Here is a 19,487-nt window from a genome sequence, read left to right on the forward strand (position 1 = left end):
CATTATACAGAGTCAAGACGAAAAGAAAAAATACCATCTAAACTTTTCTAAAGACAGTAAGTTCCCCTCAGACATGCATTCATATAAACTCTTACCATTAATTGCATCCCGATTGTTTAGCATCTCAACCGATTTGAATCGGCACATATTTGAATCGATTTTCAGCCGGCTCGCAGTTAATCATTACATCCCTAATTACAAGAACGGCATTGCAATTACTAGAGATTTCAATACAAAGTCAAAGAAAAAAAGCCAAATGAATCATCTGATATTCCACTAAATAAATCTAAATAATAATAATAGTAAAAAGAAACTGAAAATGAAAAGTATTTGTCCTCAGAGTTAATAGACTTTGGACATTCATGTCAGGTGTTAATGTCTCTGAGAGTCTCTGTCATCATGTATCTTAATTTTTGAAATTTTTTTCCCCATGAAGTTTTGTAACAGCAGAATGTAAGTCATTTTACAGGTGCTCAGTTGGTTTGAGATTCGACTGGGCCACTCCAAGACATAAACCTTTCTGGTTTCAAGCAACTCCAGTCTGACTACTGCAGTATGTTACAGGTCATAATCTTGTTGGAATCTGAATCATCTTCCAGGGCCCAGTGCCTGTCCGGATTCAGCATGTTTTCCTCCAGGGTTTATCTGGACTTAGCTCCATCCATTTTCCCTCTCCATCCTTATGAGTTTTCCAGTTCCTGCCCCAGAGAAGGATCCCTGAAGTATCCACCATACTTCACTGCAGGGATGCTGCATACTGCCTAAGGCTTCAAAGTTTTGGTATTATCAGGCCATAGAAAAGATCTGCAAAATGGAGCTATTTTATCCCTATGGGCAAACTTCAGCCTAGATGTGATATGAGTTCTTTCAACAAAGGTTTTGTGTTTGCCACCCTTCTGTCAGAGAGACTGATGAATTGAACTTGCTATTGTTATCTAATGCAGTAGCTCTCTCTCTCTCTCTCTCTCTCTCTCTCTCTGTCTCTCATATCATATTCCAGTTATTCCAGAGTGTGTAAAAACAAATGAAGAAATTATTGATGTTTTACATAAAAAATAACAAAAAAATATAAATATGCATATAAAATATAAAATGAATATATAGCAATTTATATTAAAATTGCTATATATTCTTTTACACACTGAAAAATATATTGTCAGTGTGTAAAAATTAATAAATGATGTTTTACTTACATTAGAATATAATTCATGGATTATATTAGTAAAACATTATTAAACATTATGATTGACAATGATACAATAAAAAATCAGTATGGAAAACGGCATATATTATGCATATTTACAGCAACATTTGTATAGTACACAGCCATTTTTCAAAAGTATTAAATGCTGATCAATCAGAATCAAGTATTTCAGAGAGACATTTAAAATAATATATATATATATATATATATATGATAAATACAGCTTTTATAAGTATTAAATATATATATATATATAATTATGTGTGTGGGGGTATGTTTAAATATGTATGTATGTATATAAGTGTGTAAGACGGAAGGAGAAACAGAGAGAGAAGAGAAACGGGGGATGTGGGTTAATATGTGTGACTTGGTGACTGAGGATCATTACGAGATGAAAGGAATGATGTGCAGGGCCCATAATGAGACTGCAGTGTGATTAATACTGACACTGTGAGCTGTCTCTAATTACTCTAATTCAATCAGCCCTGTTCTACACACACTCTCACACACAGATAACACACTTGTATAAGTGCACATCTACAATACCCTCTCAAATACAGATGTACGCTCTCAGACAGAGGCTGCTGCAACTTGTTCTTTTAAATGGGAGCTGAAGCGTCTGAACTGACCTCGACAGGCTGCACAGAGATGCAGTCAACCATTTAAAATAGCAAGAGAACAGAACCAGAAAATATAAACCTGTCGTGATCGCAAACCTCCCTAGAATCAGTCTCGCATACAGGAAGTTACGCGACAAGCAGAGGCCCGTATATATGAGTGTGTGTGTGATAGCATTGGGGAACCCTGGCGTTGTGTGTGTGAGCGTCTTCTTTGACTTGGTGAAAAATCACTGCGTTGCTCTGAAGAGAAATCTCCCTCCTGTCGTAATTAGCTGCGCTGCTTGACTGACGACCTCGTTAACGAGTGGCATCATGCGATTCAATTTCTCAGTTTTTTTTGTGCAGGAATCTGAAAGGATGTTTCTGCTAATTATCATAATTAAGACAGCTGATTTGTTCGCTTGTACATGGGGAAGGATGGCTTTAATTAACCGAACGGTTCTGGAATAGATTTGGACTCGACACTCGAGTCTGACATTGTTTACTCTGTGCTGTTTACACGGCGAACGAGTCCGATAAAGTGGTTTAAGTGTTTTTCTGCTCTCTCTCTCTCCCGCTGATATACAAACATACAGCCACAAGAGTTAAAGGATAATCTGTATTTGTCAAGAAACGGATACAAAGATAAATTCCCTGTTATTTTGTGTGCAATGGGCTCTCGATTTAGCAGATAGACAGATAAAAATGCAACTTTGCCATCTTTAAAACGAGCAGGAAAAACATCCTGTTTTTTAAAGGGACATAGATGTGACAAAATCTGTGACATCAAAGACTTTTCTCTCTTGCATATGACTAATAGTTACAGGGAATGTGCAGAATTGCAAATGAAATTTCGAGAGCTATGATGAAGATTTTCAGTGCATAGCGTCTGAAATTAACGACTCAAATTTCACTCTATTCCTTATATAAAGAGACGATTTGGCTTCAGAAACTTTAAATACAGCACACCAGTCATATGGACTTCTTTATGGTGCTTTTATGGTGTTGCTTTGTACTTTTTAGAGCCTGACAGCCCTTAGTCAGAATATGCTTAACTTCTACTAAAAAAGAGCAGTGTGAACATTTTTCAAAACATCTCTTTTTATGTTTCACAGAAGAAAAAATATATACAGGTTTGGAACAACATGAAGGTAAGTAATTTCTTAGATTTAATTTACTTATATCAAGTTTTAGTAACTATGTTCTTTTGTCTAATGTTTGTTTTTTCATTTTTCATTTTTTTTTTAATCTAATACTTATATTTAATGTCAGCTTTGTTTTAATTCACAAAAATGGGTTTTAATAGTTGAAGTGTTTGGTTAACAATAAAAGACTTAGTTCTTTTAGTATCCAAACTTATATTTTGGGCGAACTTTAACCAGAAAAGGTTGGGGTTCTAAAGTACACAACATTGTGCCAATGTTGGCCTGTACATATAGATGTACGTGTGTCTAAGGTGAGAACAGTCAGTAAGTGGGACGAGAAGCTTTAGACATTACCGGTTGAAAAGCTCTTTGTTGGAGAGAGAAGAGGAAAGGGGTCGGGATGAAGGGGGGTTAGTCGAGCAGGATAATGCACTTCATTGTGTTTTGTAGAGGAATGTGCAGAGGTATGGTTCAAATCAATGCCCTGCACACTGCCATTGTCCCGCCCTTGCAGCCCCTCGCTACCTTGGCGACCCCCTGCCGGAATTAGCATGCTCCACCCCCGAGCCTGCACTTGAAGGAAGAAAGCGATTAAACTGGACCTGAGGGTAATCTCTCCGTTTGTGTGTGTTAGAGAGTGCGAGGCTCAATGTATAATCAGGAGCAGACGTATGATGGGGCCCAGCTCTAGTCTGCCATGACTTGGCCTTAATTAGAAGAGACACAAACGGTGGGGTAGTAAATTAGTACTGTAACCGTGCACAAGTCACTCCAAACCAGATGCACACACAAACGCAGTCATCAGAGACGGACTTCAGGGTCAAAGGGCACTGACTGAAAGATGAAAAAATGCCACAGGAGGCCCACAGTTGAACCATAAAACAGACAGAGACACAATACATACATTGAGCTGCATCCGATCTATATCTATCCCCTGCCCTCTTTCCTAAATACCAGCTTTCACACACCAGAGGCAGAAGTATTTATTAATAAGTGGGGCCCAAGACCCTGTGAGAGAGTTTTGGTGCTGTTCTGCGTTGACATACTTACATACTAACATCTTGTGTTTTTACATCTTGCAAATGTAAACATTTGATGTGATTTGTTGAATATTGAGCTTTGGAAGGATGATATATACAGTACAATAAATATATTATTATGCAATGGTATTTGTCCGCTGGTTAGTTTTTAGGTTTATTCACAGTACTCTTCAGTCACATGAATTAGGGTAGAGTCACATGACTTTCTGATGAGTTTATTCCGTCAATGTCATGATGCAAATTTTTAGTCCCCATATGCAAATGTATTCAAAATTACTATAATATGCAACTCGTGGATACAATGTCTTGAACACTCTTTTGTATATCGCTTTTAAGATGAGCATGTTTTTAATTATCTGAATTAAAAATCATTTAGATTTTTTTTAATATTCACAAAGTCAAAAGTAGCCTGTTTTTATATCATAAAGAAGAAAAAAATCCTAATTAAAAGAGGAAAGTTCTTCAAAAGAAAGAATAATTAAGTAGTTTGGTATAATCTTTTATTAAAATTTCTTTGAAAAAAAAAAAAGATAACAAAAATGGCTTATTAATATTTGAACAACTTTTGCCCATCAAATCAAAATCATATTGTCGACTAACATGCAGAACATAAAACCAATAAATAAAACAGCTAGTAATATATTGTAATAGAGATGACCATTTGTATTACAATTTATTCATATATATCTGAATGCCAATTTATGGGTTTAAAATTTATAAGAATGTCTTTTTTGTGAGGGCAAATAAAATTATGAACTACTAGTCTGACCGACCATCCAAACAATGCATTACTGTTAAGCCCATTTAACACACACTTCACCTGTCTTTGTGGTGTGTGAGATATCTGGTTGTGTGTAAATGGTGGGGTTGAGGGGAATGCAGGATTGACTATATTTAATTAGTGTCAGTTGATGTGTCCCGCTGGAGATCACTAATTAGACTTTTACATGCTGATGTAATTATCTGAGAGTGCTGAATATGTTTCATTTAATCCAGCCGTTTCGTTTCTAAACAGCCGTTCTGCGCAGGTAACATGCTCAACCTGTCTGTTTCTGAATACAGGGCCCTTTGATGCAGCTCCTTCGAGAGGCACTCAGCTGTGTCTAGCAGCATGGCCTTGTAGAACAGCACAACATTGAGGCCACCCTTGTACAAACAAGACACTGTGGTACGGACACATAACGGAGAACACATCCTGACTGTGTATACAGGCCTGTCTTTGTGATAGAGTGGAAGGGCCTACGGCGCAGCTCCGCAAGGGGGCCCATCCAAGTCCCCCATATAAAGAACCCTCTTCTTCAACTCCACAAGAGGACTTATCTTGATTTTTTTCAAATGTTAAAGTGATAGATCACCTGAAATCAAAATTCTGTGATCATTTACTCATGCTCACGCAATTTTAATTTTTAAGGGTCGGTAACATTAGCAAAACTGAATATTGTCACTATTTCGTATAAAAGCATCACTCACATAGACATCATTTTCAAATGAATCAGGTTTCTGTTGGTCAATGTGGCAATTAAGAAATACCAAATTGAACCCATTCCTAAATAAACAACTGGAAACCTTTCATCCTCACTTGAAATTCGTGATTGTGTGGATTCCTATTGAAACTACTGGATTTCGTCCATGAAAATGTGCAAAAACAAAAGTAATTTGTGACCACACTCTAAACCAATTAACTTAAATCCGATTCTGGTCTGTTTATCACACAAAGCTACTGAATGCTTTAGAAGACTCACATAAGGTACTTCTACTAGGCTTTAATTGTGCTTTTTTTCGTTATTTTAAAAGTTTGACGATCCCTAGCCACCATATTCTTTCATCGCATGGAAAAGAGAAGTGTGAACATTCATCAAAGCTTCTTCTTTAGTGTTCAAATTATAAAAAAAAGTCAAAGGGGTTTGGCAAGACATTATGTTGAGAAAATGATGACAGAATTGTCATTTTCAAGTCAACTACCCATCAACAACTCAAAGCAGGCTTCTTAGCTATGGATTTAGCGTGCAGGAGGGCTCGTTTTCTGAGACATACATATTCAATTGAGACTGTTTTATATGTGAGCACGACACCTCCATACAATTCTGTTAATCTGCTTGGTAACAATGGCCATTGTGAAAGACTCCTTATGCATACAATTGAATTGAACCGAAATTGGACTGTCTTCCATATGCAATGAGGATTTGGCGGCAAACCAAGCGAACCCCACACAGAAGAGAGTTCAGTGCAGTGGCGCCGCCACAACTCGACATCTCACACCAGTCTGCCATTATTGCAGCACTTTTCACAGTGGTTGTGGGCCCTCGCAGCTCGACGCCCGCTCAGACCACAGCAGTGCCCCGGCCCCTTACAGACGTGGCGCGGCCATGCGGCGTAATTTAAAGGTTCGTTTTAATTGATTTCTTCCCAGAGAACATGTTTTCCGCCTCAATACAACCCTTTCTTTTCCTCGCCGTAACACACTCTCCCACAGGTTTTTATTGTGTGCATTTTTTCCCCCTTCCTTCTCCCCTCATCTTTCTTCCAGTTCAGTCGAAAGTGCATTAGCTTCCAAACAGAGTAATGTCGGTTCGATTGTGAATCGATTGTACTCACCTCCCCACCAGCCCCTCCGCTTGAGGGGAAGAAAGGCTAAAGGGAGGGAGAAGTGTTTGTAAATAGCGCCATGGCAACCGCTGCCACTCTGACACTGGAGCAGAACACTCCGAAGAATGGGTCGGGGAAGAATATGGTTTCTTCTATTTTTTTTTTTATACAAAAATTGTATAATACAAAGAAATATATCCTGCCTGCATTAAATATGATGAAGATTAAACAAATTAAATAATAATGATATGAAATTTAAAAATTAAAGAATTAAATAAAGCTAACTTTGCCATCCCTAAAATATTTAACTAAATATTATATTCTATAAACCCAAATATAAAATAAAATCTAAATTAACTGAAACTAGAAAACTCATGAAAAAAAAAAAAAAAAAAAAAAAAAACACAAATTTGAATGACAAATTGAAAATGAAAAAATAAAAATAAACAAATAATTAAAACAATTATAATACAATAAAATATAAAATTATATTAAAATAATAAAAATTAAAATAATTTATGCAAAATTATAAGAAAATAATTGAAAAATAAATAATGTATTAAAAATTTAAATCTGTAATAAAACTGGTCCAAACCAGCCTGATATGATATTTTAGTCCCTGGAAATGACTCAGTTTGCCCACTGGGTGATAATTGTATTTCTGATCACACCTCACACTCTGCATTATATGAGAAATCATTCATGTCTGTATGATGAATTTAGTGAGAGGTTTAATACTTAGGATCATGAATTTGTTCAAACGGACTAGTTTTAAAGGCCCTAAAGTGTCTAGCATGACTGTACAGTCAACAAACAGGGAAAGGTACCATGTCTCTCTTTCTCTCTCTCTCTCTCGCAAACTACAATGTCCAATTCTCAGAATGCACAAACAAGCCATAAAAATACCAGAGGGACACACAAAATCCCCCTAGATGCCCCCCTCCGCCCTATACCCCTCTCTCACGTCTCTTTGTTACAAAGAATGCTATTCAGTACCCAGTGACTTCTCTTACAAGGCAGAGGCCATCTTAATGAACAATAGCCTGCATGGAAACAAAAGGCAGATTATTAAGTTGGAAGATGAGGGGGGAGGCATGTGAGAGCGAGAGAAAGTGACAGAGCAAGAGTGAGAGAGAAAAACGTGGCAGTCTCTATATGGCCACACATCTGGTGGCCATGTGTGGCTTTGAGTGCTAATGATGGTCTTCCTGAACTCTCCACAATTAGCCGTGGCCCACAGAGAGCGTCTCTCCACTGCCCAGCGGAGGAGGGGGGCGGCGGGGCTGAAGCCACTGACCGCCTCTGGCCTTCAAAGAGTGGACACTTCCACTTCCACCATCAGTGGCTCAAAACCAACTAACAACCCATAAAAGTCTTTAACAGTCCTCTACAGTGCTTTGAACAGACAACTAGTCATGATTCAAACGGTCAGTGAAAAGTAGTAAGTAACAAAAAGTTTTAAAAGATGACAAAAACATTCCTCGCAACATGAGGAAGATTACGGCATCTGTGTGCATGACCCGCTCTTTGGATCTAGCTCAAAAGACACCAATAACCAATTCGTCGAAGGCAACAATTCCACAGCGAGCATCGATGAAGACGTTAATTTGTTAACTTTACAAAAAGCATCGAGTCAATTTGTCTGGGTCTGTATTCTAAATAACCACAGTGAACTCACACGCACGCTCACAGGCAACTGGATTCTTGAAGGGGGCGACACCTGGTCAAGGTTTCCATCCATTTCATTCACGATGACTCTCAATGCAATTACAGCCGTTTTGTATAAAAGTGTGGGAGGCTTTCTTCTCAGGAGACTGGCTCCATATATGAAACCATCGTGGGGATACAAATAGAAGATGGAGAAGAAAGCAAAGCGAAAGAGACAGAAAGGGATGGGGGTGGAGGGGATTGAGAAAAGGAAGATGATAGATGGAGTAACAGTGAGAACTTTAACCTGTTAATCTAATTGTGTTGCGGAACATGATGCCTTCAACAAAGATTTCATTGATTTATAGAGAGCACCGAGTCCCAAGATCACAACAAAAATCTAATTTAAACCTGGAAATGAAATGTTTTGTAAACGTTAAAACAAATAAGCACATTGACCATGTGAATCTTTCGCACAGACAATCAGATTTCCTTTGAATGAAGCACAACATGCTCGTTAGATCATACTGAAGTCATGCTCAATAAGCTGACTTATACAAACAAAAACAAACAAACTATAAATCTATCCATACATACATACATATATCTAAAAATATATATATATATATATATATATACACACACACATATATATATAATTATTTTATATGTATTATATTAAACTACATTTGAAAATCAGACTACAGTTACTTTTTTATCGATTACATGATTACATATTATTATGATTCATAATTTATTGATTCTCCCTAATTCATCTTTTAAATGATCCTGTCTAAAATAGCCTACTGCTTATATACACTCAGAAAATCTTCCAGTTTTGTAGAAGACAAAGCATTTCACCACTGGATTTCAGATTTAAGAAGTGTTTCAACACTGCATCAACTACTGATGAACAATTTTTTTTATTTGAATTATCACTCAGTATATTTATCCATGTATTTCTATGTCTTTAACCTAAGGCTTTTGTCTTTCAAACATTAAAATGCACAAATTCACCAACTTTTTTGTCATCTGATTCTCTTTCACCTAATATATTTGCTTGAAGTATCTAAGATTTAAAAATAAATATTTTAATAGTAAAGTATCGCATTTGCATGTTCATGGTTCTCTGACATTGGTTATGGTCACATGATATGCACGTAAACAACTAAAATTTCATTTTTTTAGTATGTGTTTTATTTTGATTGATTTTAAAATTATATATTTTAATTTAACATTTTTATGACTTAATTAATTATTAGCATTTCATTAAACTCGCAAACCCCCTGCAGTTCCTTCACAAACCCCAGTTTGGGAAACCTTGATGTAATTTAATGTTCAAAATGCACTTCATGTTGTTACTAACAATGAATGGAATATATTTTCTTCATCTTTGTATGTTTATATCAATATGGTAAATCAAGATAAATCAATGTGATAGAAGAGATAGGTCAAAAGTAATCAAAAAGTAATCTAAAAGTAGGCAGATTATATAACCTAAAATATGTAATGTAATGGATCACATTACTAACTACAATTTTTGTCATGTAATTTGGAATCAGTAACAGATTACAATTTTTAAATAATCTTCCCAGCTCTGATAATATATAACAAAAAATGACATTATCTGTTTTCAAAAAGATGATTATGAGTTTTCGAACTACATACAGTATAGCTAGTGTTCAGTTCCTGTCAGCATCCACACCTTAGATTCCCGGCCCACGTATGTGTGTGTGTCTCTGAGTGTCGGAAAACCACGGGAAATGAATTGAGGACTCCACTATTCAGTCATTTTCACTTTCCGTCTCGCGTTCTCCATTTTTCAGAGTGACTGTGCACAGAGGGAACAGCGCGAGATCAATACAGCTGAACTTCAGCCTTCGATCTCCTCAGTGCCACACCGTTACCACGGAGACAGCAGCTCTGGTCCCCAAGCGGCAGGAACCGCTGGAGTGAATGGCTACATGTCCAGCGGTCGCGGGTTCACGCAGTTACTCAGCGCTCTGGGTGCCTAAATCTTAAGGGGCTTTAAAACACGGCATCGATGGAGGTAAAAAAGACTATTCTAATAACCTTCTGATGTGTTAAGTGAGTTAAAACAGGCTTTTATGAGGTCCTGTGGGAATCTAAGCCTTTCAGCATAAAGGGTTTCCTCTGGGTCTCACATCGCTAGATTTTAGACAATTGCCGCAAAGTCTGGTTCACTTTGTAGCCCATTCTGTATACTTAAACAGGAAAATGTCATTTGACAATGTAATGTGAACATCCAAAGATTTGATGAACTTCAAATCCAAAGGTCTTTTACGTCCTATGGCCTAATGTTATGATTTTCCCATTCAATGTTAATTTTAATGATGATTTTGATAGGTATGACAGGCAAAAATTGTAATGGGCATTCAAGAACCATTCACTCTAAATAAGCATTTTGCACCCAATCATCCTACAAGTGTGTACATCATGTTTGTGTGTGCACGGCTGTCCTGTTCACAGGCCCGGCTCGACAATGAGTGTAATTTGATTTGTGACATCTTCATTGTCAACTTGGTGTGGAGATCAAATTTTCAAGCCAAATGACAGCAGCGAAGCATCCACTTCCTCTGCTGCCATGGCGACGAGCTGCCACCGTGACATGGAAATATGGGAGCATCACAACAGATTATTGGCACAGTTTGTTTAGCAAATTTACTTTTCAAAATTTTTTAATAGGAAATTTAGGTTTTAAGGCATTAACATTGTTTTTATCATTCATAAAATAATTCCAATCAAAGATCTTATACCTGTCCCATAGCATGCTTTTGGATTTCCTGTGTTTTTATAGAACTTATAATTAGGTAATAGAATTCAAACTTGAGCACATGCTTAAATAAGCTACTTAGGTTAAAATGCAAAACAAATGCACTAGGGTTCAGATTCTTCGCAAACCAAAATAAATCTCTCATAATGCGTTTGTTTCAGTGTGTGGGTCAGGTTTTGTCAACATTAGTTTCACAAAGTGCCCTTGCAAGGAAAGTAAGACCTGAAATCAGCTTAATAAACAATAAATGATGTTATAATGAAAATGAAGTATATAAACTATTGAAATGTCTTAATGTAAATCTAAAACTGTTTGTGTGGTGTTCAGTTTAAGGTTTTAGGAGCAGAATAAAGGGATCATTAAATAAAAAATCATTAGCTCAGTACAAGTTTATGATAGGAAAACAAACAATGTGTAAGAGAGACAACTGTTTTGTGAACTTTGCACTTTATGGTTGGTCTGTCAAGGGGTCAAACTGATAGCTGGTCTGACTGACAGGCCCAATCAATGACATATCCATTTCTCGCAGTTACTCACTCACTCACACACACACACACACACACACACACAAACAAACACAGACACACGTTTCCATGTTTTATGGGAACATTCCACAGGTGTAATGGTTTTTATACTGTACAAACTGTATTTTCTATCGCCATACACCAACCCTACACCTAAACCTACCCCTCACAGGAAACTTTCTGCATTATTTATAAGGTTGTTTCCTCATTGGGACCTAAAAAAATGTTCCCACAATTTCAAAATTTACTGGTATTACCATCCTTGTTGAGACATCTGGTCCCCATAATGTGTTAAATACCAGGTACACATGCACACATATACACACTAGTATGTGAACACACAAACACTTTTCGCTGTCACTTTTCATTTCAGCATTACAGTTTCATGATAAAAGGGTGTAAATCACAGAACAGCTAATGAATGTGCAGTCTTGAGTAGCCAGACCTTTAGACTGACTGTTTGGGCTCTATAGCAGCTTACATTGGCCAAGGAACGGCCGAGAGGCTTTCTGATCGACATGTAAAGCAACCAATCACAGTTCGTTTTGTTCCACGTCATGTTCAGGGACATGAAAATGTAAAATGCTTACGATAACAAACCGATCTGCATCTGCTAAATTATTACTAGGACAGGTGACAGTATGGCTGATCTAGTAAGTAAAAGTAGTAAGAAATAAATTGTAAAATTAAATAATTATAAATAAATATTTAATGTATAGTATTAATTGTAAAATGAAACATGTATAAATAATTATTTAATTTATAGTATTTTAATGATATAGTGCTGTCAAATCGATTGATCACATTCAAAATAAAAGTTTGTGTGTATGTGTGTAAATATATACACACACACACACACACACATTCACACAAAGCTGTGCCGTCAAGCTGAGTGAAACATCCCAAGTGCTGTTCAACTAAATACCAGCACTCTTAGAATGCTGCTAGACCAATAAAATTCACGGACAAGAACTAACTGTTACATAAAAAACAACAGATGTCTATATGTGTCCTCATTTAAATAGCAAGGTAAGGTGTAGGTGCATGTGTAAAACGGGCCGCTGCTCTCTGTAAATCAGAATGCAGGACAGTAACACACTTTCAGAGGGGATCAGATTCTTGATAAATATTACAGAGAAACATAGAGAGAGAGAATAAAGGGACAGGCAAGACAGAGACAAAGTGAGTGTGAGTGTAAACGTGTGTGTGTGTGTGACCATGGTGACGGAACTGTAGATCCTCTTTGCTCTGGCACTAAAACAACCATCTGCTGAAGCTTTGTTTTTCAGACCTGCGACAACAACGAACCAGCTGTACGCGTCTGCGGGCATGTGCGCCTGTGCCTGCGTGTGCGCTCGTGCAATATGAGCGAGGCGGAAAACAAGAACAGGAGCAGAAGAAATGAAAGAGACAAACACCTGTGAGCTGCCAGCACGATTCAAGGCGCGAGTCACCTCTCAGTAATGAATACATTAGGAGCGGAGTAGCACGTCCCAGTCCACTGGAGGACTCGGTTAGCGGTCCTTGTGCCGCGTCTGACACGCTCCTCGATTCAACCTGGTTGCAGTTTGCTCCCCTTCGACATGACGGGCAACAAAAGCAAATTTAACCTTGAAGAATAAACAGCACGAGTTTGAATGTGGGCCGATCTTAAAGAGGCTATTAAGCATGATGGATGGTGCTTTAATCTGCGTGCAAAAATAATTGTCTTGTTGTTTCATCTTCCGTCTTCATTATATCTGAAACTCGGCGAGGACAGAATGACAGAGAGGTGAACTTAAGCAAGGAGAAGTGCTCTTTTACTGTTAGAGCACAGTGTTTGGTCTGTTTTCTACCAAATTATGCTGTTATTATGGGGGGGTGGAATTGTGATGCTTGTATTGGTCTTTTGAAACCTGACTAGATGTATCAAAACATAGGGAATTATTACACTGATTGAAGGAAAGCAAACTCAGAAAACGTTTTATTCAAAAGAGAAGGAAAAGGACAAACTGATTTCAATCTATTCAATATCAAGGGACTCTTAAGGGAGTTCATAATATATTTCTGAGTGGTATATAACTCCAGGGCTCTTAAAGTTCATACCTCCTTCACAATGGGTCTGTTTACAGATTTCTATGAGTGTCTCCAGAAGGTCATTCAGCACATTGGCATCATTTCTAAAGCCTGCGTTTGAATAGTGTGACTTTCACAAAGTTGCTAATGGAAAAGTTTGAGCAACATTGAGTGACACCCAGCGTTTGTTGCTTTGGTTCTCTGGATATTTCAGACGTCTTACAATAGAAAAAGGCAGGTCAGCTCAAGTCCCCACTCTGTGTCTCCCGTCTGAGGACAATGAGGGTCATGTAAGGGCGCATTCAAGCCTCTGACATGCTCACAGAGCTAAGAGAAAAGCACCTGATAGACTAAAGAGTCGACTCGATGAAAGAAACTGAGATAGGAGTAGAAAGGCCATCTCTCATGTCTTAAACTTGAGACTGTCATGATAGTAAAATGCAAGATTCTGACCTTTTCTACAGCACTGATGGAGGCAAATGAAACATCACTGTTCAGTATCACCCAGACAGGTGGTTTATTGAACAACAGGCAGAGAAACTTTTATAGACTTGCATCAAGATGCAACAGTGGTTGCAATGTGTTTTACTTATGTGACGGATATCCAAGTGAATTAAGATGGAAAAGTAGAATGGGACTTGATGATATCTATTGGAAATTGATTACATTCTGAAAAGTGGTTGAAGGGGTTCAGAAATAAGAGGGCTTGGTGAACCAAACAAAAAAGTTAATACACTTGGATGAACATTTATGTTTTTCAGTGGGATAACATGCAGCGATGAATCATTTCATCAAAAGGGCCAAGACTAAAGACCACCAAAAGATGGACAGACTGAAAATTAGACGTTTTGGTGGGATTTGACAGCCCCCTCTTGTCAGCTGAGGTGGGTTGCACCCTCAGAATTAACAATGAAAGGGGCGTGTATACTGAAAACTGGTCCGTCACATACAAAGACCTCTGTCAAATCGTAGAAAGAGGGCAGACGAAAAATAAAAAAAAAAGTAAATAAAAAATGGTCAGATGACACGTATTGGAGCCCGAATGGGTAGAGGTAGAGAAGAAAAAAAAAAAAAAGCAAATCCAGATCCCCATGGACCAAAGAAAGAAAGAAAGAAAGAAGAATGCATCTCCAGTTCTTCATGGAGGGCTTCAGACTTGTCCAAGAATAAACAGGAAATGCAGCTGCGTTTGGACCAATCCCCTCCTCCGTCCCCCCCTTATTCCAAAATACCCCGCATTCCTAACAGGCTTCCATCGTTTTCTATCCATCCGACCCAACTTATTCCGGCTCAGAGATGTGGAAAAGGGAAATAAAAAGAGAAGTTCTTCGAAACACCTTCCCGCCCCGTTCCCCTGGACTCATTCTTCCCTCTGTAATGTGGTCTGATAGTTAGAAATCTGGACACGCAGTTGCGTTATTTGACTAATCCCTCTTTCTTGAGACCAAGAGGAGGAGAATGGTGGCTTTGTGGCTACAGACAGTGTGGCGAAAAGGACTATACAGTACCAAATTGAGGTCGCCCAGAGACAATAGTTGTCCTTCAGCTTATATTCACAGACGTCCCACAACTCTATCAAACGTGTCTCTCCCAGTAAAGGCTTTCGTATTTCTATCTTACACGGCAACAATAGAAGCAAAACTCCTAAACAGAAGCTTCCATCCACCAATGGGCTTTGTGTCACTCTTCTTCTGACATAGTGGCTAGAGTTCTGGGACCAAAATCTGGGGAGGAGGCTCTGGAATCAACAGTTTACATTCTTTTGACAGAAAAAAACACTAAAATGCACAGTTAAAGATAGATATCAAACATAAACTTCAGCTTATCCTAGTTTAGCCCCAGACAGAGGAACCACATGACTATATTCTGCACCTGATGTTAATCTGCTCTGATGGAGTGCTGCTCTTCATTTGAAGCATATTAGCTGCCCTCTTGGATGCAAGGTCCAAACAAAACATGCATATGCATGCGGTCGGACCAATAGAGGGATTATGTCCATGAATACATCAGGCTGGGGCAGCAATTCTGCATACCAATGCGGACAGATGATGTGCCCCTTATCAAAGTGTCTGTGCTTTGCATGGGAAGGCTAAGATCATGTGATCTTATTATACTTCTAATTAGAACACGTCTATAATGTGAAGCAAGATTGTTTGTTGGCTGTTTTCCCACACTATTTTCATACTGTAGCAATTACTCAATTCCAGAACAGACGGATAAGCATTTAGTGTAGAAAGATGGGGTGACATACAATAGAGAACGGAAAAAGAGATAAAGATGTGAGTGGTTTACAGGAAGAGCTGTACACTTTATATTACGATATGTCAGAAGACACATTAACAGACATTACATTGTATATGCGACCCTAGACCACAAAACCAGTCATAAGGGTCAATTTTTTAAAATTGAGATTTATACATCATCTGTAAGCTGAATAAGCTTTCCATTAATGTATGGTTTGCTAGGATAAGACAATATTTGGCCAAGATACGACTATTTGAAAATCTGGATTCTGATGTGCAAATAAATCAAAATATTGAGAAAATTGCCTTTAAAGTTGTCAAAATGAAGTCCTTAGCAATGCATAATGCTAATCAAAAATTAAGCTTTGATATATTTACGATATGAAATGAACAAAATATCTTAATGGAACATGATCTTTACTTAATATCCTAATTATTTTTGGCATAAAAGAAAAATCAATAATTTTGACCCATACAAAGTATTTTTGGCTATCACTACGAAAAAACTCATGCCACTTATTACTGGTTTTGTGGCCCATGGTCACACATTAACATATGTCTAAAATAACATAGTAAAATACATTTTAGTATTTTTAACAACAACAACAATAGTAGTAATAATAATAAATTGTTGTTGTAAAAGCAAAATATGTCTACATATATCATATAATTGTATATAACAATTTATGCTAGGGCAATTTTCCCTCTATCACTGATATTATTATTATTATTATTATTATTATTATAAATATGTGGTGAATCATATTTTCACTAACAACAACAATTATTGTTTTTCTAAAATTATAAAAATTGTACAAATCTACATATACTGTGGATTCATGCAACAATTTATGTAAAGACAATTGCACTTTTTTCCTGACATTATTATAATTATTAATACTATAAACATATTTTGTAGATTGAACAGTAAAATAGAATTTTAACTTTTTATAAAAATAAAACAAATAATAATAATAATGCATATAATAAATAGTATAGCAAAAAAAAAAGCCCATTGTACGAGATAATGAAATTTAAAAATGTAATAAAACTGAATTTTCAACTAGTATAGCACACACTGTGTAAAAAAAAATAAAAAAAATAAAACCTTTTCAAAGACCGGTTAGTCAGAATGACAGCATCCATCATACTACATCAAGCTGCAATGCAATCCCACAATTCACTGGGCCATGTGCTAACCAGGCAGGCAAGTCTCCCTTCTCATAGGTGAGCTGACCTCACCACGAGCAGATGAATGTGGGGTGTGTTCGCCCTCCTCTGTGGAGCTGAACTGTGCTTCTGCGCTAATAGAGATCTAAGCTCAGGACACACAGGTGATTACCTACACTCTCAGAGGTCATGCTGGGGTCATGAGCATAGTGGCACAACGCTGTCAGACAGACTGGCTGGGTAGCTTTGTAATTACCCATGAGGCCACAGCAGTGGCGGAGAAGCTGCATTGAGGGATGTTGAAAGCAGCATCCAGCAACCTCTTTGATTGGGGTTAACAAGGGGCTGATTTGCATAAAGGGAGTGGTTTGATTAGTAGTTTTGTGTGCATGCTCAGATTCCTGGAAACAAGAGGGTGTCAGTGAAATGAAGCAGCAATTGTGATATAGCTTCTAGTAGTATTGTGTCAGGTCTGGGCTTTGAGTAGGCTGTTCAAGTTCTTTATACACAAGGGCACTGTAGTGATGGTATACTAAATAAGACCCTTGCCAAACTGTTGCAGGAAACAGTTCTATAGAACGTCAACGTATCATGTAGCATTAAAATGTGTCTTCTTTGAAGACAACTCAAAACTTTCTTCAGCTTTTTTATGGTTTGCACTGCAAAAACTGTAAGACTGACTATGAAATTGAACTTGTAACCCTTTGAGTCTACGAAAATGTATGCGACTAGTATGCAGCAAGGGTTTAGTGTGCAGCATGTCTACTGTGCTTACTTGTGAGAAACGCTGTAAATATTCATAGATACAACTAATTTCAAACTAGTTTTAAATCAAACTGGTCTTAAATCTAATTTGTAACTGGTTTGAAATCTAATATGAAATTGGACAAAATGTAAAAGTAGTTTGAAATTAAATTTGTAACTTTTGGAATATACTGAAAAGCTGGTTTGAAAGTTGATTTCAAGCTGGTTTGAAATCTAACATGAAACTGGTTTGAAATTTGACTTCAAACTCGCTTGCAATTTGAAAGTGGTTTGAAATCTGATTTAAAACTGGTTTGAGATTTAATTTCAAGCAGGTTTGAAATTTGAACGGAGTTTAAAATCTAATTTGTAACTGCTTTGAAATTTGAATTCAAACTTGCTTAAAATTTGAAAGTGGTTTGAAACCTAATTTGTTACTGGTGTGAAATCTGATTTGAAATCTCACAACTAACACATAAAACCTTTTTGAAATCTGAAAATTTTAAGCTTTTTTTCTTCTCATTCTGTGCAAATCCATGAACAAATGACAAGTCCATGCTGTTTGTCTTTGGGAAAATACATTTTTGGATAACATCTACAAAAAAGGATGATCTTGTAATTGATGCACCTAATCTGTGATTAGTTTGCACCAACACAACAAACACACAACACTGAGTTTCAGCCTAGTGGTGTGTGGTGGTATTAAAACCAATGCATAACTTTCATCAACAAACCGCATAATTTGAGGCATTACTCATGTCTGCAGCACAAATGGTGCGGGAGAAGTCACGAATACTCTATATTGTTGTCTGATCAACATATGACAGCATGCTTTGTCATTGTTGATCACAAACAGAGTGGTGATCTGTTCCCAAACTCCTCACTCCGGGTAAATAAATGTTTAATCCTCTCTATCTACAGACAGAGGGCAGTCAGAGCAGCTCTGAGTGCTTATGAGAGCTCAACCTGTTATCTTAGAGTGAGCGAAGTCACAGAGAGTGAAAGACAATGGAGCCATCAGCTAACACACTCTGGCAGGACACCCTTCAGAAGAGTTAATAGACTCTGACCTAGTGTTTCAAAGTGTGTGTGTGACAGTAAGAGACACTGTCATCTAAACAGACATCTTATGGACTGACACCTGCATTTCATCACTACAGACACACATACATACACACACCATCATGTATTATTTACCCCAGTGACCACTAGGACGGCATTCCCCTGGCGGTCCCCAACCGCAGGGATGAGAGAATTAAACATTTAACAGCGCATGACAAAATGGAACAGAATGAATAAATAAACTGAAATGGTACTTGGATGCACAGTCAGCGTGTGCCACACACATACACCTATTCATGCCACACACAACTACAGTGCTGAAACTAAAGTGACCCATCATGTCATATTGATAGCAACAGAAAAAACTGCTATAAAACAGCACTAAAGTGACCCATCATGTCATATTGATAGCAACAGAAACAACAGCTATAAAACAGCTCCTCTCTTATTCCAAAATGCAATAGGGTAAAGTATGTGTGATCATTATTTAGCTATGAGACCTAGTGGGGTGGTCAAGCTTTGCTGTGAATACTAAATGGCAGATGACCTTGAATGGGACAGACCTGCTAGCGATTCATGTTGATGACATCAGACAGGGCAACAGAACCCCCCTACAGGGTGAGACCTCACCCATAACCGTGTCCGAAATGTCCGTTTCGCCTTCCACCAATCAT

The 19,487-nt window shown here is 37.6% G+C and overlaps 1 protein-coding gene across 4 annotated transcripts in view; it reads right to left on the minus strand.

Moving 5' to 3' along the window:
• The window catches only part of sox5 (SRY-box transcription factor 5), a 205,180-nt gene that overhangs the window by 95,567 nt on the left and 90,126 nt on the right, over positions 1 to 19,487 (minus strand). The gene's annotated exons all lie outside the window — the stretch shown is intronic.

Source organism: Cyprinus carpio, chromosome B4 (assembly GCF_018340385.1).
Source record: "Cyprinus carpio isolate SPL01 chromosome B4, ASM1834038v1, whole genome shotgun sequence".
Lineage (NCBI taxonomy): Eukaryota > Metazoa > Chordata > Actinopteri > Cypriniformes > Cyprinidae > Cyprinus > Cyprinus carpio.